Consider the following 19,028-nt stretch of genomic DNA (forward strand, 5'->3'; position numbering starts at 1 on the left):
AATTTTAATGAATGAACTTTAAATATAACACTAACTAAACTTAATCTTCAATAATTTGTCAATGTCAGCTTAAACAAAGGAACTAATTATATGCAATGAAAAGATGAAACAAATAGCTAGTTTCCTATACAGCATTCACTAAAACTGGAAAAATGAATTGGTCATCCTCCAACAGTGTTCACACTAAAAGTCAATATATAAGCAGGGGAGACAATCTTGTATGCATACACATAATAACCTTGAAACGACTAATACCAAGACAGACCAATCAACTTAGCCATAATTTCAAATATTCATTACCCACCCACAAAACCAAGACGGCAAAATCATTCAGCTGGTCAATTTCTTCCATGGCAAAAAATGGGAAAGATGATTAATTCTGCAGAGAAATTCTCAAAAGCTTGCTATTGAACATGAGATATAACTATCAGAGAGATTTTCACAGACGCTCTGACAGAAGGAACCATCTGATCATAGGTAATCAGCTGCTTCTTGATTATAGAATATCAACAATGAATCATCTCATTTTTGGGGAATTATTTAGATAAAAATTGCACCAGCTTTCAGCAATGTCCTTTTACACAATACTACAAAGTATGATGCTAGAATCACAAGCAGAGTTCCATTACTGGAACTTAATTATTTGCTTGGCAAAAACAGAGAGAAACACTGTAAGAAAATAACCATTCTTATTTGTGTAATTGTATTGTCAGTGTATTTAACTTTATATTCAGAGTTTTGTGCATGATTACAGCCACCTAAGTAAACTTTCTGATATGTTGTAAATGGGCCAGACTGTAATCTTGATTTACAATCTCGGGTTATCAGAGGTGAATGCCTTGTTACCTTTGATCACAGTCTCATCTATAAATTGTCCCATATCATGAACCAAGTCCTTGTCTGCTGTCAGCATTTCATTTGTTAAAAGTCTTTTATTTATGCCAAGTTTACATTTCAATTAATGAATTAATTCAGTTGATACACAGAAATTTGTTTGCTATACATTATTTCTATAGCTTGAATTTTCCAAGCTGTAGTGACTCAAATGACAGATTTACAGGCCTGTGTTTGCATTAAAGATGTTTTATTGCATTTTTCTAATGCAGGTTAGTGTTAATTTATTGTGGAAGTATGAACATACCCGATAGTATTACTATAGTTTGTAGCTAGTATTACTATAGTTTGTAGCGTGGTTCAGAGTGACCTTAATACAATATGACAACCTGCAAGGTTAACCCATACCCCAAATATGAAATTTCAGTGACTTTAGTGGAAGAGCTAGAGCCCTGACAAACATTTTTTTGATGCAACTTGGAGGTCAATATATAGTTCTAGTGACTAGAAAGAAAGAGAAAGAGCCCAAAAAATTGTTTCTGATGTCAAAATGTAGGTCAACGTGACCTACTCCATACATGACACACTGCCTTACTATGGTGAATCCATAAACAAAATATGAAGTTTGAGTGGCTGTCAGCATCAGAAATGGTGCCCGGACAAACTTTTCTTTGATGTAGATTATACTTGACATAGGTTGATACATGACATACAGCTTTACCAAGGCGAACATGTACCCCAAGTTTGAAGTTCCAGTAATTTGCAGTGCAAGTGATGTAGTCTGGATAAGGTAAAGCTAGAGAAGGCCCATCCCCTTCACTTTTCCAGTGGAGGACTTAATAAACCATATGGAAGATAGCTGAAACAGAATAAATTTCACCTACCATGGTTGTCTTCACTGGTAAATAACACGAGTAGTTCCATTGCTACATCAGAAGACTGTGAAAATTCCCAGCAACAGTCCAAGAATACCTTACAACATAAAAAGTGTTAAAAACACTGAAACATTGGGACATAACTGTACTAAAGTTAACATAAAAAATGCCTGTCATTGATTGGATGCTGATGTATTCGTAGTTATCACAACTATAGGAACTCTTTTGCGGTAAAGATGATTTTTGACATGACATTTGGGCAACCACCATGATCATCCAAGCATAGTGACAAATATCTAACTGTTGGATGCTGCTGTTCAAAGAGTTGAACATGATGTTTTCTTCACATCATTTTAGCAGGAAATATTTCTAGACATGGATTTAAACTAATGATCCCTTATTCGTAAGAATTATTGTTAATTATTATTAAGAATATTGTGTCTCTCAATCAAAAAATCTTAGTGTCACTAATCCGAGAATTACTTTTTATACTTTCACTTGTTGAAACAGTTCAAAGCAGTGTCAACTTTATTTTTAGTTAATCAGCCAATAGACATGCATTAATGTTTTATTCCATATATCTTTTTAGGCTTTTGCTTATAGTATTTTTCTTCTCTTTCAAAAGGAAATTGAAAGAAACGTGAGGTACTGGCTAATAACATAAATATGTTTAAAGAAATACATATGTACCAGGTTCCGGCTACTATCAAAATTCAGACATGATAGCAATATTCATATCAAGCCATGTGTGATAGGTGCTTATTCCAAACAGGTTTGCTGAACATTTGTCAACAACAACCTTAGTGAAACATTGTTGCTGTCTGAATGTCAGTGTTAAAATCACGGAACTGGAAATCTACGATAACAATCACTAGACTAACAGTATGCAACAGCACAAACCAAATACAGCCTAATCAAGCAGATTAGTATCAACCAATTGTCTGAAGCATTTAGGGTATTCTTGGAACTTCAAGTAATCAATTAAACACTGCAATTTTAAATAATTTAGTATAATTAGTTCAGCATCATTCCCAAAGTCTTCATTGTTACTGTCCTTGAATGCTGTAAATGTCAAATTAATAAAGCAAAACAAAATATCACTTTCAATATGTATTGCATGTCAGGATAACTTTCCAAACTTTGCAGACAAGCAAATTAACTTCATACCTTGCACCAATTATCTACTTTTACCTCAATACATATATATCACATAACTGTAAAAATGCTTCCATTACGCAGGAGTTACCTCCCTTCTATCAGTAAACGTGTTGGTAAAGAGAAGGTCCAATGGAATACCAAAAACTTCACCGCAACTTACATTTATTAGTGACATATCTGACTGAATCTTTTCATTTGAGTTCAGCGTGCTGCATGTATCATGATGATCGTAAATGTATGGTTCTTAGAAATGCATATCAGTTTAAAAAATCAACTGAAAGTAGAATATGATTTTTATATTTTCATTCAATGTAGCTAGCTGTTCATTTGCAATCTAAACTTATGAAGAAGGTGGGTCACCAGTAGCATACTAAGTGTTATAGAGAAGAGGATAAATAAGAGACCCATTGGGCCTTTATCACTCATATGGTTTGGTTTGGTCACAATTTGCTGGACAGTCCAAACCTTTCAACCCAATGAAGCTTCATATCAAAATATGTCTAAATTTACCTTCATTACAACTGAAGGTGAATTTCCAGCTGTTCTTCTTTTACACCAAATTGACCCCCACCAATCTGGCACCAAGGGGAACAACCCTCATTTATACATATTTTGAATCCCTTCTATCCCAGACTGCTTCAAATCAAATTCTGAAAATAAATCCTGTCTTTGCTAAAGGAGGATTTCAAAATATTTGCTTTATTTCCCTCATTGGGCCATGCCTTCCCTGGTTCCCATCCTGGCGGACCAAGACCAATTTTAAGTACAAAACTGTTGTCTTTTTCCTCAAGGATGCTTTAGACCAAATCAGGACACAATCCTGGCACTTTTACAGATGAAAAAGGATTATTTGACATTTCTACAGATGAAGAAGGCTTTTAGAATTTCCCCTTCTATGTCCCACCCTCCCAAACCCAAAGGGTAAATAAATTCAGAGTAAATTTGGACACAATCCTGTAATTACTACGAAGTCAGAATTTAAATAATTTGCAACATATCCTCCCTTGGACCCGCTGCATAGGCTCAAAAACACATTACTACTTATAAAATGATTCTCCTGACCAAATTTTGTCAAACTCTACTCAGTCTTCCATGTCTAGAAGCTATTTTTTGAGAAAAAGTTGACAGACAGATGATAAATGTTGTATATGGATAACAGATACTGCACCATGGCATAAGCTCACCATCATTCTGGTCAGATGACCTAAATGGGATGTTACTTGGCAGATAAAAGTATTTGCATGCTTCTTCTTTGCAAGACATGCAACAACACTTAATTCATACATGTAAACATCCAAAAACATGCAATGATCCAGCATAATTACAAAATTTTGCATGTTCCTTTTTTGCATTCAGCTTTACAGAATTTTAAGCCAGCACAGTTAAAGCATTTATTAATAATTTGAATAAACTGCAGTCATATTTGTATTATCATAATAATTAGAATTGCAATATATGACTGTAGTTTTCATATTCAAGATACAGAATGTACAAAATAAATTTGAGTGAAATAATATTACTGAATACCAGGCATGTATCAATATAATGAATATTAGCGTATTCCTTTCAGACATGTCCTTGTTCATATATTATAACAAACATATTTCTTACACATACACTGTAATTTATTTCATTTTTTTTACTGTCAAAAGTTTGTAAATAAAATAAACAACTACATGTATGTGTTGTCAGGAATATACTGTTAAAACGTCACAGTACAATGTGAAATGTATATATGTTTGAAAAGTTTCTTTTTCAACAGGCATAAATTTTCTTGGATAAGTCATGGGCAAAACGTGCTTACATCGAAAAACTAGGTCATTTGTCTTATAAACATAATACTTTACATTCGCAACAGCTTCTTTCATCAGCAACTGAATCTTTGGTAAATATTTTATGGTCTACGCTGATAAGTCAACTACTTACCAAACTTTAATCGGCTAAGTTACGAAATCTAGGGATGCAGAAACATACATCAGTCAGCACGCACACTCTGGTCTTGCCTTGCTGTTACGTTAAATGCGCCTCCAACAAAAAAGAGTTCAGAGAGTTATTCGCGGGAAGCTGCCTAAAACATAACATGCGGATTCAGTGGAGGGTTTACCAAGTTATTGTTTGTTCAGTTGTAACACTGTTTACTTTTTGCAATAGTCATAAACTGAAATTATGTTACACAGGTGCAGGCCGACGGCACTTCAAATCACACAATGTACTTGCCCCGAGGGAAGGGGTCGTTTTATCTGTATGTACATAGCACACTACCTTTCTTGACAAATATGATGATTTCTACCACAACAGCATTGTATTTCATATCTCAGTTTAAGGTTTTGAGGACTGGTCCGCTGTTAAATGTATACAGCACTCGTTTGTCTAACTTAAAGTTAGATTTTAGTATGATTTATAAATAGAATGTATGAAGATGATATAAGTTTCTAAGATTTCATGTAGGTTGTCGGTTTATGAAACAAAAATTAATTATTGTTTTTATATTTGTGAACATTCAGCGACTCGTGGCTTCTAGACAACTCAATATAATTCTATGTAATGGCTCGACAACGATGAAGCAGAACGACCGAAGGTTGGTCTTAGATCGTTTCACTCCTTTCAGTATTGACAAGTGAGTGAACTACATACATGTGGTTACAATATTCATAATAATGGAAACCGATATATCGTGAGTGACAATTGTCAGGTCAATAGTGTAGATTCGAAATCTAAAATGATCACCTATCCATCAAAATATTTTTTTTCAAAATCATGAAGATGATACATTAAAACGACCATCTCAATATAATAGATTGTCGTTGTTTTCACTGAAATAGTAAGGGCAAATTGGAACCTACAAATGATATCCGAGAACTAAGAAAAAATTTGAAAAAAAGAAGAAGAAGAAAATTGAACAAAAATTTTATAATGACACTCCTCAAGAAGTACAAGGAGAATAAAAGCAGGTGTTCCGGAAGAGTAAGCGTCTTCTGCTTTATCGACGACACCCGCCATGTAAACCTTGGTCAATCCAAGTAAGTAATGTCACGTTCTCGAATGAGAATAAGGTATACAACAACGGGACCAATAGGAAAACTAACGAGCATCAAACACGTCCAGCATCTTATCGTGCAAAGAAATAGAATATTTCTCAATGAGATCACTATGACGACCTTAAAACTCCCCGTTATTTATTCATTATTATTATTATCATCATTATTAATATTAGCCTACATGTTTTGAATCTTTGTGTAACTACTAGTTTGTCCGTAAGTTGACAAAATCGTGATAATGGAAGCAGGCTCTTCGATGTCGAATCAAGTGCGACACCATAGGTACGAGATACAAAATTTGCTTTCCAGAAATAGAAAATTCGCAATAAGGATATTGAAACAACCACGCTTTAACATATAGCTTTTTGGAAAGCTGTCCATGTTGACTTGTAGAAAAACATCACGCTAAGATAGATACTGCCAAGCCTAACGGATAATGTCCTGCTGAAAAATCCGAACCAAAAATAAACCATAGACACCATTAAAAACAAACAAAAAGTGCCAGAAACTCAGTATACGAAATGAAAGTAAACACCCCTCTCCGACAGTAGGATCAAAATGTCATGTTGATATCTGTATAGCTGTGTTAAGAGATTGTTTTCTTTAAATTTATGACGAGAAAAAAAATGTAGATATTGCAACTGAGAACAATACTTGAGAAGGTCCTATCACGGAGCCACGTCTACCGATTGATATCCACAAACATAAACTTAAGATTAAGGTTTTACGGGAGATTCTGGGTACGTTTTGTGATTCCCATACGATTTTACTGAGATGTCTTAATTTTCTTGTGCGATTTCTGGGTCGGCGAACATTTTAAAAGTATTCTTGTGTTTATTAGTTGCGTCTCTATAGCCTGCGACTGCCCCGTTTCTCATTTCAGGAACATGTCATTGCATGGAATTGATCTTCATTTACAAAGTATAAACCGCTTATAGTTTTAGACCATATGGTATTAACTACACTGGGGTTTTAAGCGTATTTTATTAAATCGTCCTTCCGTCAAGTAGATGATTTCATTGACATTTGGGACAACTGTCCTATTCACGTCTGATAAATATCACCTCAGAAAAGGTAAAACAATCTGATTGGATCGTTATATCTGATATTGGTGTTCATTATAACCTATCTTTACCAGGAAGTCGTCCACCAGATTTACAATCTTCGTGATGAAAACACACAAAAGTAGATTACGTTCGATCTATGTAATTTACTGCGTTACGAACTTAGCGTTGATTTTTTCAATATAGTGGATCCTGTTTTTACATGATATAGTTTTTTTCCGAGATTTATTTTTCATGATCAGTTTTCCATGATCTATCTTACCAAGATTTCACATGTTCCCAGCACCTTAGTTTTCGTAAAAGATGATGACAGCTGACAGATTAACTTACCACAAAGGAATCTGATAGATCCATGCAGGTTGGTGAAGACCATCGATGGACCGCCACCATGATCTATTGATATTACCTTATGACAGCCACCATGATCTTATTATGACATATTCTTTATGAAAACCACCATGATCTATTGGGACATATTCCTTATGACCGCCACCATGATCTATTGGGACATATTCCTTATGACCACCACCATGATCTATCGGGACATATTCCTTATGACCGCCACCATGAACTATTGGGACATATTCCTTATGACAGCCACCATGATCTTATTGGGACATATTACCTTATGACCGCCACCATGATCTATTGGGACATATTCCTTATGACAGCCACCATGATCTTATTGGGACATATTACCTTATGACAGCCACCATGATCTATTGGGACATATTACCTTATGACCGCCACCATGATCTATTGGGACATATTCCTTATGACAGCCACCATGATCTATTGGGACATAGTCTTTATGACCGCCACCATGATCTATTGGAACACATTCCTTATGACCGCCACCATGATCTTATTAGGACATATTCCTTATGACCGCCACCATGATCTAATGGGACATATTCCTTATAACCGCTACCATGATCTTATTGGGACATATTCCTTATGACAGCCACCATGATCTATTGGGACATATTACCTTATGACAGCCACCATGATCTATTGGGACATATTCCTTATGACAGCCACCATGATCTATTGGGACATATTACCTTATGACAGCCACCATGATCTATTGGGACATAGTCTTTATAACCACCACCATGATCTTATTGGGACATAGTCTTTATAACCACCACCATGATTTATTGGGACATATTACCTTTTGACCGCCACCATGATCTATTGGGACATATTCCTTATGACCGCCACCATGATCTTATTAGGACATATTACCTTATGACAGCCACCATGATCTATTGGGACATATTCCTTATGACCGCCACCATGATCTTATTAGGACATATTACCTTATGACAGCCACCATGATCTTATTGGGTCATATTCCGTATGACAGCCACCATGATCTATTGGGACATATTCCTTATTACAGCCACCATGATCTATTGGGACATATTCCTTATGACAACCACCATGATCTTATTGGGACATATTCCTTAAGAGAGTGACCAAATTCTATTGGGACATATTACCTTATGACCGCCACCATGATCTATTGGGACATAGTCTTTATAACCACCGCCATGATCTTATTGGGACATAGTCTTTATAACCACCACCATGATCTATTGGGACATATTACCTTATGACCGCCACCATGATCTATTGGGACATATTCCTTATGACAGCCACCATGATCTATTGGGACATATTCCTTATGACCGCCACCATGATCTATTGGGACATAGTCTTTATAACCGCTACCATGATCTTTTGGGACATAGTCTTTATAACCTCCATCAGGATCTATTGTGACATATTACCTTATGACAGCCACCATGATCTATTGGGACATATTCCTTATGACAGCCACCATGATCTTATTGGGACATATTCCTTATGACCGCCACCATGATCTATTGGGACATAGTCTTTATAACCACCACCATGATCTTATTGGGACATAGTCTTTATAACCACCACCATGATCTATTGGGACATATTACCTTATGACCACCACCATGATCTATCGGGACATATTCCTTATGACAGCCACCATGACCTTATTGGGACATATTCCTTATGACAGCCACCATGATCTATTGGGACATATTCCTTATGACCGCCACCATGATCTATTGGGACATAGTCTTTATAACCGCCACCAGGATCTATTGTGACATATTACCTTATGACCGCCACCATGATCTATTGGGACATATTCCTTATGACAGCCACCATGATCTTATTGGGACATATTCCTTATGACAGCCACCATGATCTTATTAGGACATATTCCTTATGACCGCCACCATGATCTATTGGGACATATTCCTTATTACAGCCACCATGATCTATTGGGACACATTCCTTATGACCGCCACCATGATCTATTGGGACATATTACCTTATGACAGCCACTATGATCTATTGGGACATAGTCTTTATAACCACCGCCATGATCTTATTGGGACATAGTCTTTATAACCACCACCATGATCTATTGGGACATATGCCTTATGACCGCCACCAGGATCTATTGGGACATATTCCTTATGACCGCCACCATGATCTATTGGGACATATTACCTTATGACCGCCACCATGATATATTGGGACATATTCCTTATGACCGCCACCATGATCTATTGGGACATATTCCTTATGACAGCCACCATGATCTATTGGGACATATTCCTTATGACCGCCACCATGATCTATTGGGACATATTCCTTATGACAGCCACCATGATCTTATTGGGAGATATTACCTTATGACCGCCACCATGATATTTTCTTAATTGTACGGGGATATAAAGCAAACTTATTTTAGAAGAGATACTTGTTTTTTCATGAGCGGTTGTTTAGCATTGGCCAAAAGCTCATTAGATCTTAGAGTATAACTGTAACTGTAATTTGATAGTAGTTACAGACAGAGACTTTGATAAAGGTTTGGTTAAATACCACATCAAGCATGCAATAAAGAGTAGTGTACACGCAATCGAAAATAGTGATCGTGCAAATGTTACAATAGAATGTTAAGACGTTTGAACACGTGACCCAGTACTGTGCAAAAACGTGATTAATCAGCTAGCAAATATATATATATATATACATATAATTTACTGACAGTCTAGAGATAACCTCTCACCCTGGAAATCCACTGTTTGATCTTTAGTTTGGGAAAATGTTTACTGATCCGGGGATTATGTAGTCATCGATACCTTCCTGGTTGTAAACAGAAGGTATATTACTAGTCCTTATTGTTAATCGAGGCGGAGAATCAGTCATCATGTCGTGCAATTCAAGAACGCTGAAGAAAAATAATACAAAGCCACTTCAAGGTTTGTATATGATACATTGATGATTAAACGTTAACAAAATTATCTCAAATTTTGTATATAATGAACTAAGGATATGAGTAAGTATTATGATACACGTCATTCTTCACTTTCCACAAGGAAATTCATAACGATTACTGAAGTTGCCAATAATCTTCACCAACCTCGAACCGCGGTGTTGTAAACTTATCAGTCAGTAGTTGACATATAAGCATTGTTTTTTGAAAATTTGACTAAATGCTGAACTTTCTAACACTGTAAATGTTGTCTTATATGTTTACAATGTCCATTAAAGATAAGTTCAGACAAGGGATGAATTTTCCGAAACTACATCATTTCCATGTGTAACGTCATCAGTTTTTGCTATTTTCATGAGAAACGAAAATAACATAAAATTGCTTTGTTATCTGTTTATTGACAAGTATATCACAACATTATCTTTAATCTCTACTAAGATAAGCTATATACATATAATTCAAAAACCACATACACAAACCAAGTTACATCAAATTCACCGGCGGTTCTTGTTGCTTGTAGGTCAAACTGTAATGAAAGAAATATAAGTATGATAGGTAAACTAGCCAATAAAAAGCTCTGTTGTATTCTCTTACTAATTTGTTACAGCTACAACCGTTCTGATTGGAGGGAATGTTGTCAATACAAATGTAAGTATATTTTACTTTTATTACATGTAATAGAGTCAAACGTCTCTTTGTAAACTATTTGAACACTTGTGGGATATGAATTTATATAGTCCATGTGTATATAAAATTGCATCACTATATTATTATCCCAAATATATTGATAACCAGTATTATCTATAACACCTGCCCACGAAAATTAGCCTATTCTGTTGGAGGGAAACTCGTTTGTTTTTATTATAGTCCTACAGCGTTCTGTGTAGTTTAGAAGTAGAATCAATGTATTCTTGGATATTTCCACTGTAACACAACATATGATGTTCCCTCTCTGTACACTGTCATATCCGGTCACTCACAATTTAGTTGAATTGTGTGAAAAACGTAGTGAAAGGGCAACTAGCTAAATGTATGAAAATATGTATGGAATTGTGAGACGGGAGGAATTTCTGGTGATATTTTCCTGGAGTTTCGTGTCAGGATCTTCCAAAATAACATACAAGACCCACTCACGGAAAAGGTCTTTTGTCTGAAAGTGGTCTTTATAGACAGGTGGCCTTTTGTATGAAGGTGGCATTTATAGACAGATGGCCTTTTGTATGAAAGTGGTCTTTATAGACAGGTGGTATTTTGTATGAAGGAGGCATTTATAGACGGGTGGCCTTTTGTATGAAAGTGGTCTTAATAGACAGGTGACCTTAGTATGAAGGTGGCCTTTAGAGACAGGTGACCTTTTATATGGAAGTGGTCTTTATAGACAGGTGGCCTATTGTATGAAAGTGGTCTTAATAGACAGGTGACCTTTGTATGAAGGTGGCCTTTACAAACAGGTGACCTTTGTATGAAGGTGGTCTTTACAAACAGGTGGCCTTTTGTATGAAAGTGGTCTTTATAGACAGGTGACCTTTTTGTACGAATATGACCTTTATAGACAGGTGACCTTTGCCTAAAGATGTTTTTTATAGACAGGTGGCTTTTGTATGAAGGTGGCCTTTATAGACAGGCGGCCCTTGTGTAAAGGTGGTCTATAAGAAAGGTTTGACTGTACGTCGTTTACTGCTTTTTTTTCTTCAGGCTTGTTTCATAGTTATGTATAGATGCTGTTATAGAGGTATATATGTAGATACACCAATGTTATAAAGAACTTTATCACAAAAATCGGTAGGCTGTGATCTAATGAGTTCGTCAAAGAAATATTGTTGACGCTATCTCTCCGTATTTTTCATTGGTTGCGCCTGTCCGATGTAAATTTTGATGTCCAGACGTCATGAATTGAAGATGGCACAAGAAAATGAATGCTACCGTTTGATTTGTGAATATTCTTACTGTAAAATATGTTATATAATAAAAAAGTTTCAAATTCATGATCACATGAGATTTTAAGAAACATGTCTCGACACTTTCCTCGCAAAGAATACTCATTTACGAGGCTATATATATCTATTTTATAGAATACAACTAAAGCGGAACAAACAGACACGCGTAAGCAAATTGAAGAACTGGAGCGAATGTTCACTCGAAAGATCAATGAAGCTGAGCAACGGATCAGCAAAGCCAACCAGGAACAATACAGCATTCTACACGGGGAATTGAAAAGAAAAGAAGCTGAAATGGAGAAACAGAAAACAGATATCGGAAATATGGAAAAAGAAATAAAACGATTGAATGATCATGTAACACAACTTTCTACAAAATGTCTACGCCTGACGAAAGAATTGGCAGAAAAAGACAAAGCACTGGAAACAAGTAAACGGGACCAAGAAATCCTTCAGAAACAGTTGGATTTGAAGACGAAGGAATTAGAAATAAGCGAAAACGAAAGGAAAAAGTTACAAATGCTATTAGATGCTAGGACCGGGGCTCTGCAAGGTTTGATGGAAAACTTAGGTACGTTGATTGAACGTACAAAAATAAGTGATGACGTCAGAGAAACGAGGGACGATGAAGTCAGTGACAACAAGTCCAACAACGCACAAGTGGCAAAGAAAAACAATTGATTTACGAATCAACAGGGATGTATGATACCTGAATCAACAGAGGGATGTATAAAACCTGAATCAACAAAGAGGGATGTATGATTCCTGAATCAACAAAGAGGGATGTATGATACCTGAATCAACAAAGAGGGATGTATGATACCTGAATCAACAAAGAGGGATGTATGATTCCTGAATCACTTTTCCTATGAATTGATCGATATATCAATGTCTGATGCTGAAACACCGATATCCTATTAACACCTAACGTACGGCAGACATACCAATCTAAATATCTTGTTGTATCTATCTATTTGACCACATGTATCTACATTATATTTTTCTTTAAACTTACATAAATTCACACCACAGAATTTTTTCTTTTTTTTTTCGTGGTTGAATGTGACTTCCAAATTTCTAACATTTTGGAATCTTGGTTGATATTGGTGCAATAACAAATGGGATGAAATGAGGCTTTTTCAGTCCATCTGTTTATAGGTAATAACATTCTTATATCTTGTAAAACTTGTAATACTTACTGTTTATCTTTATTACCTAATGGAATTTTCACACACACACACACACACACACACACACACACACGTTTGAAATAGCTAACAGTAGGATAAGAAGTCTGATGTTAGTTTTGTCTCTTATCAACGTTCTATTTATACTTGTTTGGTCAAAAAATATAATGAGGTTTACAAACACCTGAGGTAAACCTCATTATCTCGAAGTCGGCGGAACCGTGGTATCTTTTTGTGTTATTCAATTTATGCGAGTTCGAATATTTAGTGTGGTTCTGGACCGATGAAATACTTCGAATTAAATATAGCTTGAGTTATACGAGTTCGAGATAACGAAGGTCGACTGTACCAGATTTGTAGTGTTCCTTATAACGAAGGAAATGTGAATGGAATAAGGATCTCATATAGATCGACATCTTGGTACATGAGTGAAATGCAAACGAATATCGAAGTTCGCAAGAGGCGAATCTATGTAATGAACGACGAAGACAAAAAAGAATGTCTGACACTATAATCATAATTAACCTAGGCCTGACTACAGCCTTAGTTTTCTAACTGTTTTCTCATTTCGCCATATCTAATCTATATTTGATAAAATGGTTTTGCTTTGTTTGGCCTAGATATATATTTCGGTTGTGTAGCTGAATTCACTTAACCTTCTGGAACACCTTGTTTATATTGAAAACATACATATTTTAGCGCTGTTCTTATTTTAGCACTTTTCGCGCTGAAAGTATTTCGCTAAAATATTGTACTAATTTACGTTTTATCTGTAGTTTGTATAACAATCATGTTGGATGCGCTAATTGAAAACAGCGGCAAAGCTCTAGAATATTTAGTTCGCCAAATTAATTACCTTTTCTGCAACTTTTTTTCATCATAACCTTTTGAGTTTATTTTACCGATTTCGAGTTTGAATTAAAATTATATATATATATTTGTATCATCTTGTATTGAATTAAGAAAGTAATTAAATGCCATGATTATAAACCTTGATCTTGGATTACAGAGGGAAAGCATGAGTGAACAAAGTAGGTGGATAAGTGTACCGATAATTACTGTTGCTACTTTTTAGTGGATATTTTCAGAGTTTTCTAACTACAATGTTACAACCGAATTAACAGTTATTGGTCGATTTATTTGTTTGTATATAAAAAGATGATAATCGTGATACAGTTTAATGACTCCTCCTCTTTTGCTGAGTACCATGTGAAGAAAACCTATTTAAGTTTCATGTTTAAGTCCTAGATACATGCCTGTATTTGTGTAGCGTATAGAAATACAAACATGTATACTAATCTTGCTTCACGTTTCTTCGGATTTATTATTTCGCGTGAGAATTACCGATGAGGTTCAATAGGTAATTTGATCTGCTGTGCTGACAATAGAGTAGCAAAACTTATTAAACTATTCTGAGATTTCAGTTACCGAAATAGTGTTATCTATCTTGTTCTAAGATACACTCCACGGACAGCGTTTTTCCTTTTTGTTATTATTGTATCAAAACATCACGACTTACCTCCCTTTATCAATAAATACCATTATAAAACTGTCCGAGCAAATAACTTGTACTGATGTCAAATGATAACAAATGCCTATGCTTACAAAATGACTATATACCATCAAAAATTAAACAGTGCTAGTACCCTTTTACAATTGCACTCCTACCTAAAAGTAGATATTGTTACTTATATAAAGATCCTTAAAAAGGTATAATGTTTCTTTTGTTTGTAATTTAGAATCATCATTTCAATTGTGGTAAATAGATTTACACCTTGGAGTCATGGGAAGTTGTCTCGTGTGAAAACGTCAATACAACTGTTCGATATTTTTTATGAAGCAGAAAACGTTAACCCTTCGGGAAATCCTGGTCTTTTCCTCTTGTACTACTTAGGGGCCTTCATGTTAATCTTTCTTTGACTGTTCTTCTCTTAGTTTCATCAAATCTAGTTTGAATAAAGATCTTGTTGTCATGTGTGCATTTCCTTGTATGTCTTTGACACTGACTACAAACGGGTGGTTTACGTATCTTATATATACTTGCCATATCATCGTGGTCAGACAGTGTAATAATTTTGATAAAAAAAATTACTAAAATGTGTTTTCAGATGATATAGTTGAATGTTTAAATCTGCTGCACACACTGTGTATATAGATTAAACCACACCCCTCCAATAAAACTAAACATAGAATATATAATGATTATTCCAAAAGACTTAACCGAGACAAAGTCTGTCTACAATACGTTGTTAACGTGTTAGATCATTCCAACCCACATCAGATCGCTAGATAGGTGATAAGTCATCGATTACCGCCAATAATGTTACCCATTAGATTCTTATTCCAGCTCGGTATTGTTTCTGTCTAACAAATCGTGGATAGTCCGACATTGTTGCCCGTTCTACACACCCATTATCAAGGCTAAACCTTAGTCGAACTAGTAGGATAGTATCTGTCCACCTGACACGGACTGATCGAGTCTGAGATTTCAGTCTGTGTTGAACCTAACAATACTCTCCCATTGATAAATATAAAATGTACATAAAATGAATATGGTATGTGTTATATGGGTTTATAATCACACCGACTGTTTCATTCACGTACTGTAAAGGATAATATTTTTAGATGGTTCAAATATTTTTAGTTTTACCAAAATCTTGTAGTTTTACCCACATGGTTTGTGGATATGACTACGATTTTTTAAAAATTAAATGTGGTAATTTGATTGAGAATAAACCTATTCTCAATAAACTTACCATATTTAATGAAAAAAGAATCTTTGAAGTAACAAAGATAAAACAATTTTTATCGAAAGTCGTGAAACAGACAGTGATATTCTTTCTAAGAGATAATTTCAAGGTATATTTGAAGGTTATATTCCATCTTTCAAAAACTAATGCCGTCGAAAATATTCCTGTATATAGTGGTACGTAATATACTTACCATTCCTGTATATAGTGGTACGTAATACAATTCCTGTATATAGTGGTATGTAATATACTTACCATTCCTGTATATAGTGGTACGTAATATACTTACCATTCCTGTATATAGTGGTACGTAATATACTTACCATTCCTGTATATAGTGGTACGTAATATACTTACCATTCCTGTATATAGTGGTACGTAATATACTTACCATTCCTGTATATAGTGGTACGTAATATACTTACCATTCCTGTATATAGTGGTACGTAATACCATTCCTGTATATAGTGGTATGTTATATACTTACCATTCCTGTATATAGTGGTACGTAATATACTTACCATTCCTGTATATAGTGGTACGTAATATACTTACCATTCCTGTATATAGTGGTATGTTATATACTTACCATTCCTGTATATAGTGGTACGTAATACCATTCCTGTATATAGTGGTATGTAAAATACTAATCGTTCCTGTATATAGTGGTTTGTAAAATACTTACTATTACCATTCCTGTATATAGTGGTACGTAATATACTTACCATTCCTGTATATAGTGGTACGTAAAATACTTACCATTCCTGTATATAGTGGTACGTAATATACTTACCATTCCTGTATATAGTGGTACGTAATACCATTCCTGTATATAGTGGTTTGTAAATAATAACGAATCACGCCTTTTACCTTACCTTGAACTATGGTAAAATGAATCATGTAAATATCAAACAATGACAAGCTTGTTACCCAGTATTGAACTTAAGCATTCAATAGACCATTTAAAATCGTAATTTATTTAGCAAGCTTTGATCTTTGCTCCTACATTGGAATTCTAATATTTCACCTCTAATTAGGGAGAGAAACCGATGGAAATTTTGATCTTGTTTTAACAGTCTGTTGATATAGTCTGTACTATTAAGCATAAATGTTAAATATCAACTAAGCTTTTATTGTAAACACATTTTGTTTGCTAAAGCACTACACAATGTCCAGAGTTTTCAAGAAATTACAACCGTTTAAATTTTCTCATCAGCATACTTTAACAAGTCAAAACAATGTGTCAGGGTAACTTGAAGGTTTGTAAAATTCTCCATTTGGCACAAAAAGTAACACCAATGATAAAAAGCATCTATCGTCTGTAAACTGTTCAGGCATTTACCTACTGTGTATACCTGTTACTGAGGTACCACGTGGGTATGTCGTTAGGTTAGAACACTGCTCTCTATAGACCTGAGAATAAAAGTATATATTGACTCTGTGTCGACTGATGTAGGCCTACACACGGTACCCGATAACAAGTGTATACCTTTCTATTGAAATGGTTTCTTGTGACAACCTGGGATGTTAAACATGTTCTTGAGATCTTGTTACACTTTGTAAACCAGACTGCTTACCTAGGCAAAGATTGCAGACCCTTCCACCGTCCGAGTTATGCGCTGATGGTGGTAATACACAGTAACAGAAAAGACCTATCCTGACGACCCACCATGTAAGAGTGTTCCGGATCAGTGATCTGTAATATAAAGTCACTAATTGATGGTAAGTTTAATAACTATGGTAGATATACAGATCACAATACAATCGATTATGTTACAGTGTGATCATCCAATAACATATGTATGCATAATTAGGTGATAATAAACGATATCTGTGTCTCTTTCATTAAGAAATCGATCGTTAATGTTTTGAAAAAAAATGTCGACAAGGATATTTAAATGTAAAATTGGATTCAGCTTAACATGATAATGTAGAGTACACATGTACTTCGATTTCTTTTGAAATTTTTATGTTGGTAGACAATATCTATTATCTGGAGGTGCCATTCACATGTATCTCTTTTGTTCAATCTATTCAAAAATGTTCTTGATATATATTTTATTCTGAATGCATTTACTTCAATTTCTTTTGTCGTGATATTTCGTAATAGCGAAACGAAAGAGAAAACTATAGATAGATCCTTTAACAGGGGGACATGGAATGACTAGATAAGTAAGGAGTGAGTTTGTTACTGCAGTAAGGTATGCCCTGATTATGTACGGAAGTGCGGAAATGATTTCACACGAAGCGGTAAACACCAGGCAGATTAGATACGGTACCGATGTTTCGTTAAACAAAACTCTAAAAATGAAAACAAAAATTGATTGCTTTTAGATATTTATCATGTGTATGCTTTTACAATAATTACCAACGTCAAATTGGAATTTACATCATAACAAATGCGTCATTTCACATTACACGAGCATAAGTAGATACTTAATTTTGACATACAGTATAGCTTCCGTTGGAAGTAACTTTTTCAAGTATTAAGTATACATGATATAATATAGGTACTTCTTTATCTATGATGGTGGAATAATTCTGATAATTGTTACGTGGAAATTGCATAGATAATATCACAATCACTAAATAACGATCTATTTATATCTATACATGTGCACTATAAAGAGTTAATCACGTAAGTATTGCTGAATGCACCACTGTTCACAACACGACAAAAGTCCAATCAAATGTTCAATCAAGCGTGACCTAAAACTCGTGATCACCTCAACGGAATGAATAACCGTCACACCAGAAAATTAAATCTCTACTATGGAATTAATTCTGTGTGTAAATATACTGTATTATATATCTATACTAACGCCTTGTATATTTACCGGTACGTGTCCTACTA

Source organism: Ylistrum balloti, unplaced genomic scaffold (genome assembly GCF_031769215.1).
Source record: "Ylistrum balloti isolate Yb309-2 unplaced genomic scaffold, AGI_CSIRO_Ybal_v1 Utg369592, whole genome shotgun sequence".
NCBI lineage: Eukaryota > Metazoa > Mollusca > Bivalvia > Pectinida > Pectinidae > Ylistrum > Ylistrum balloti.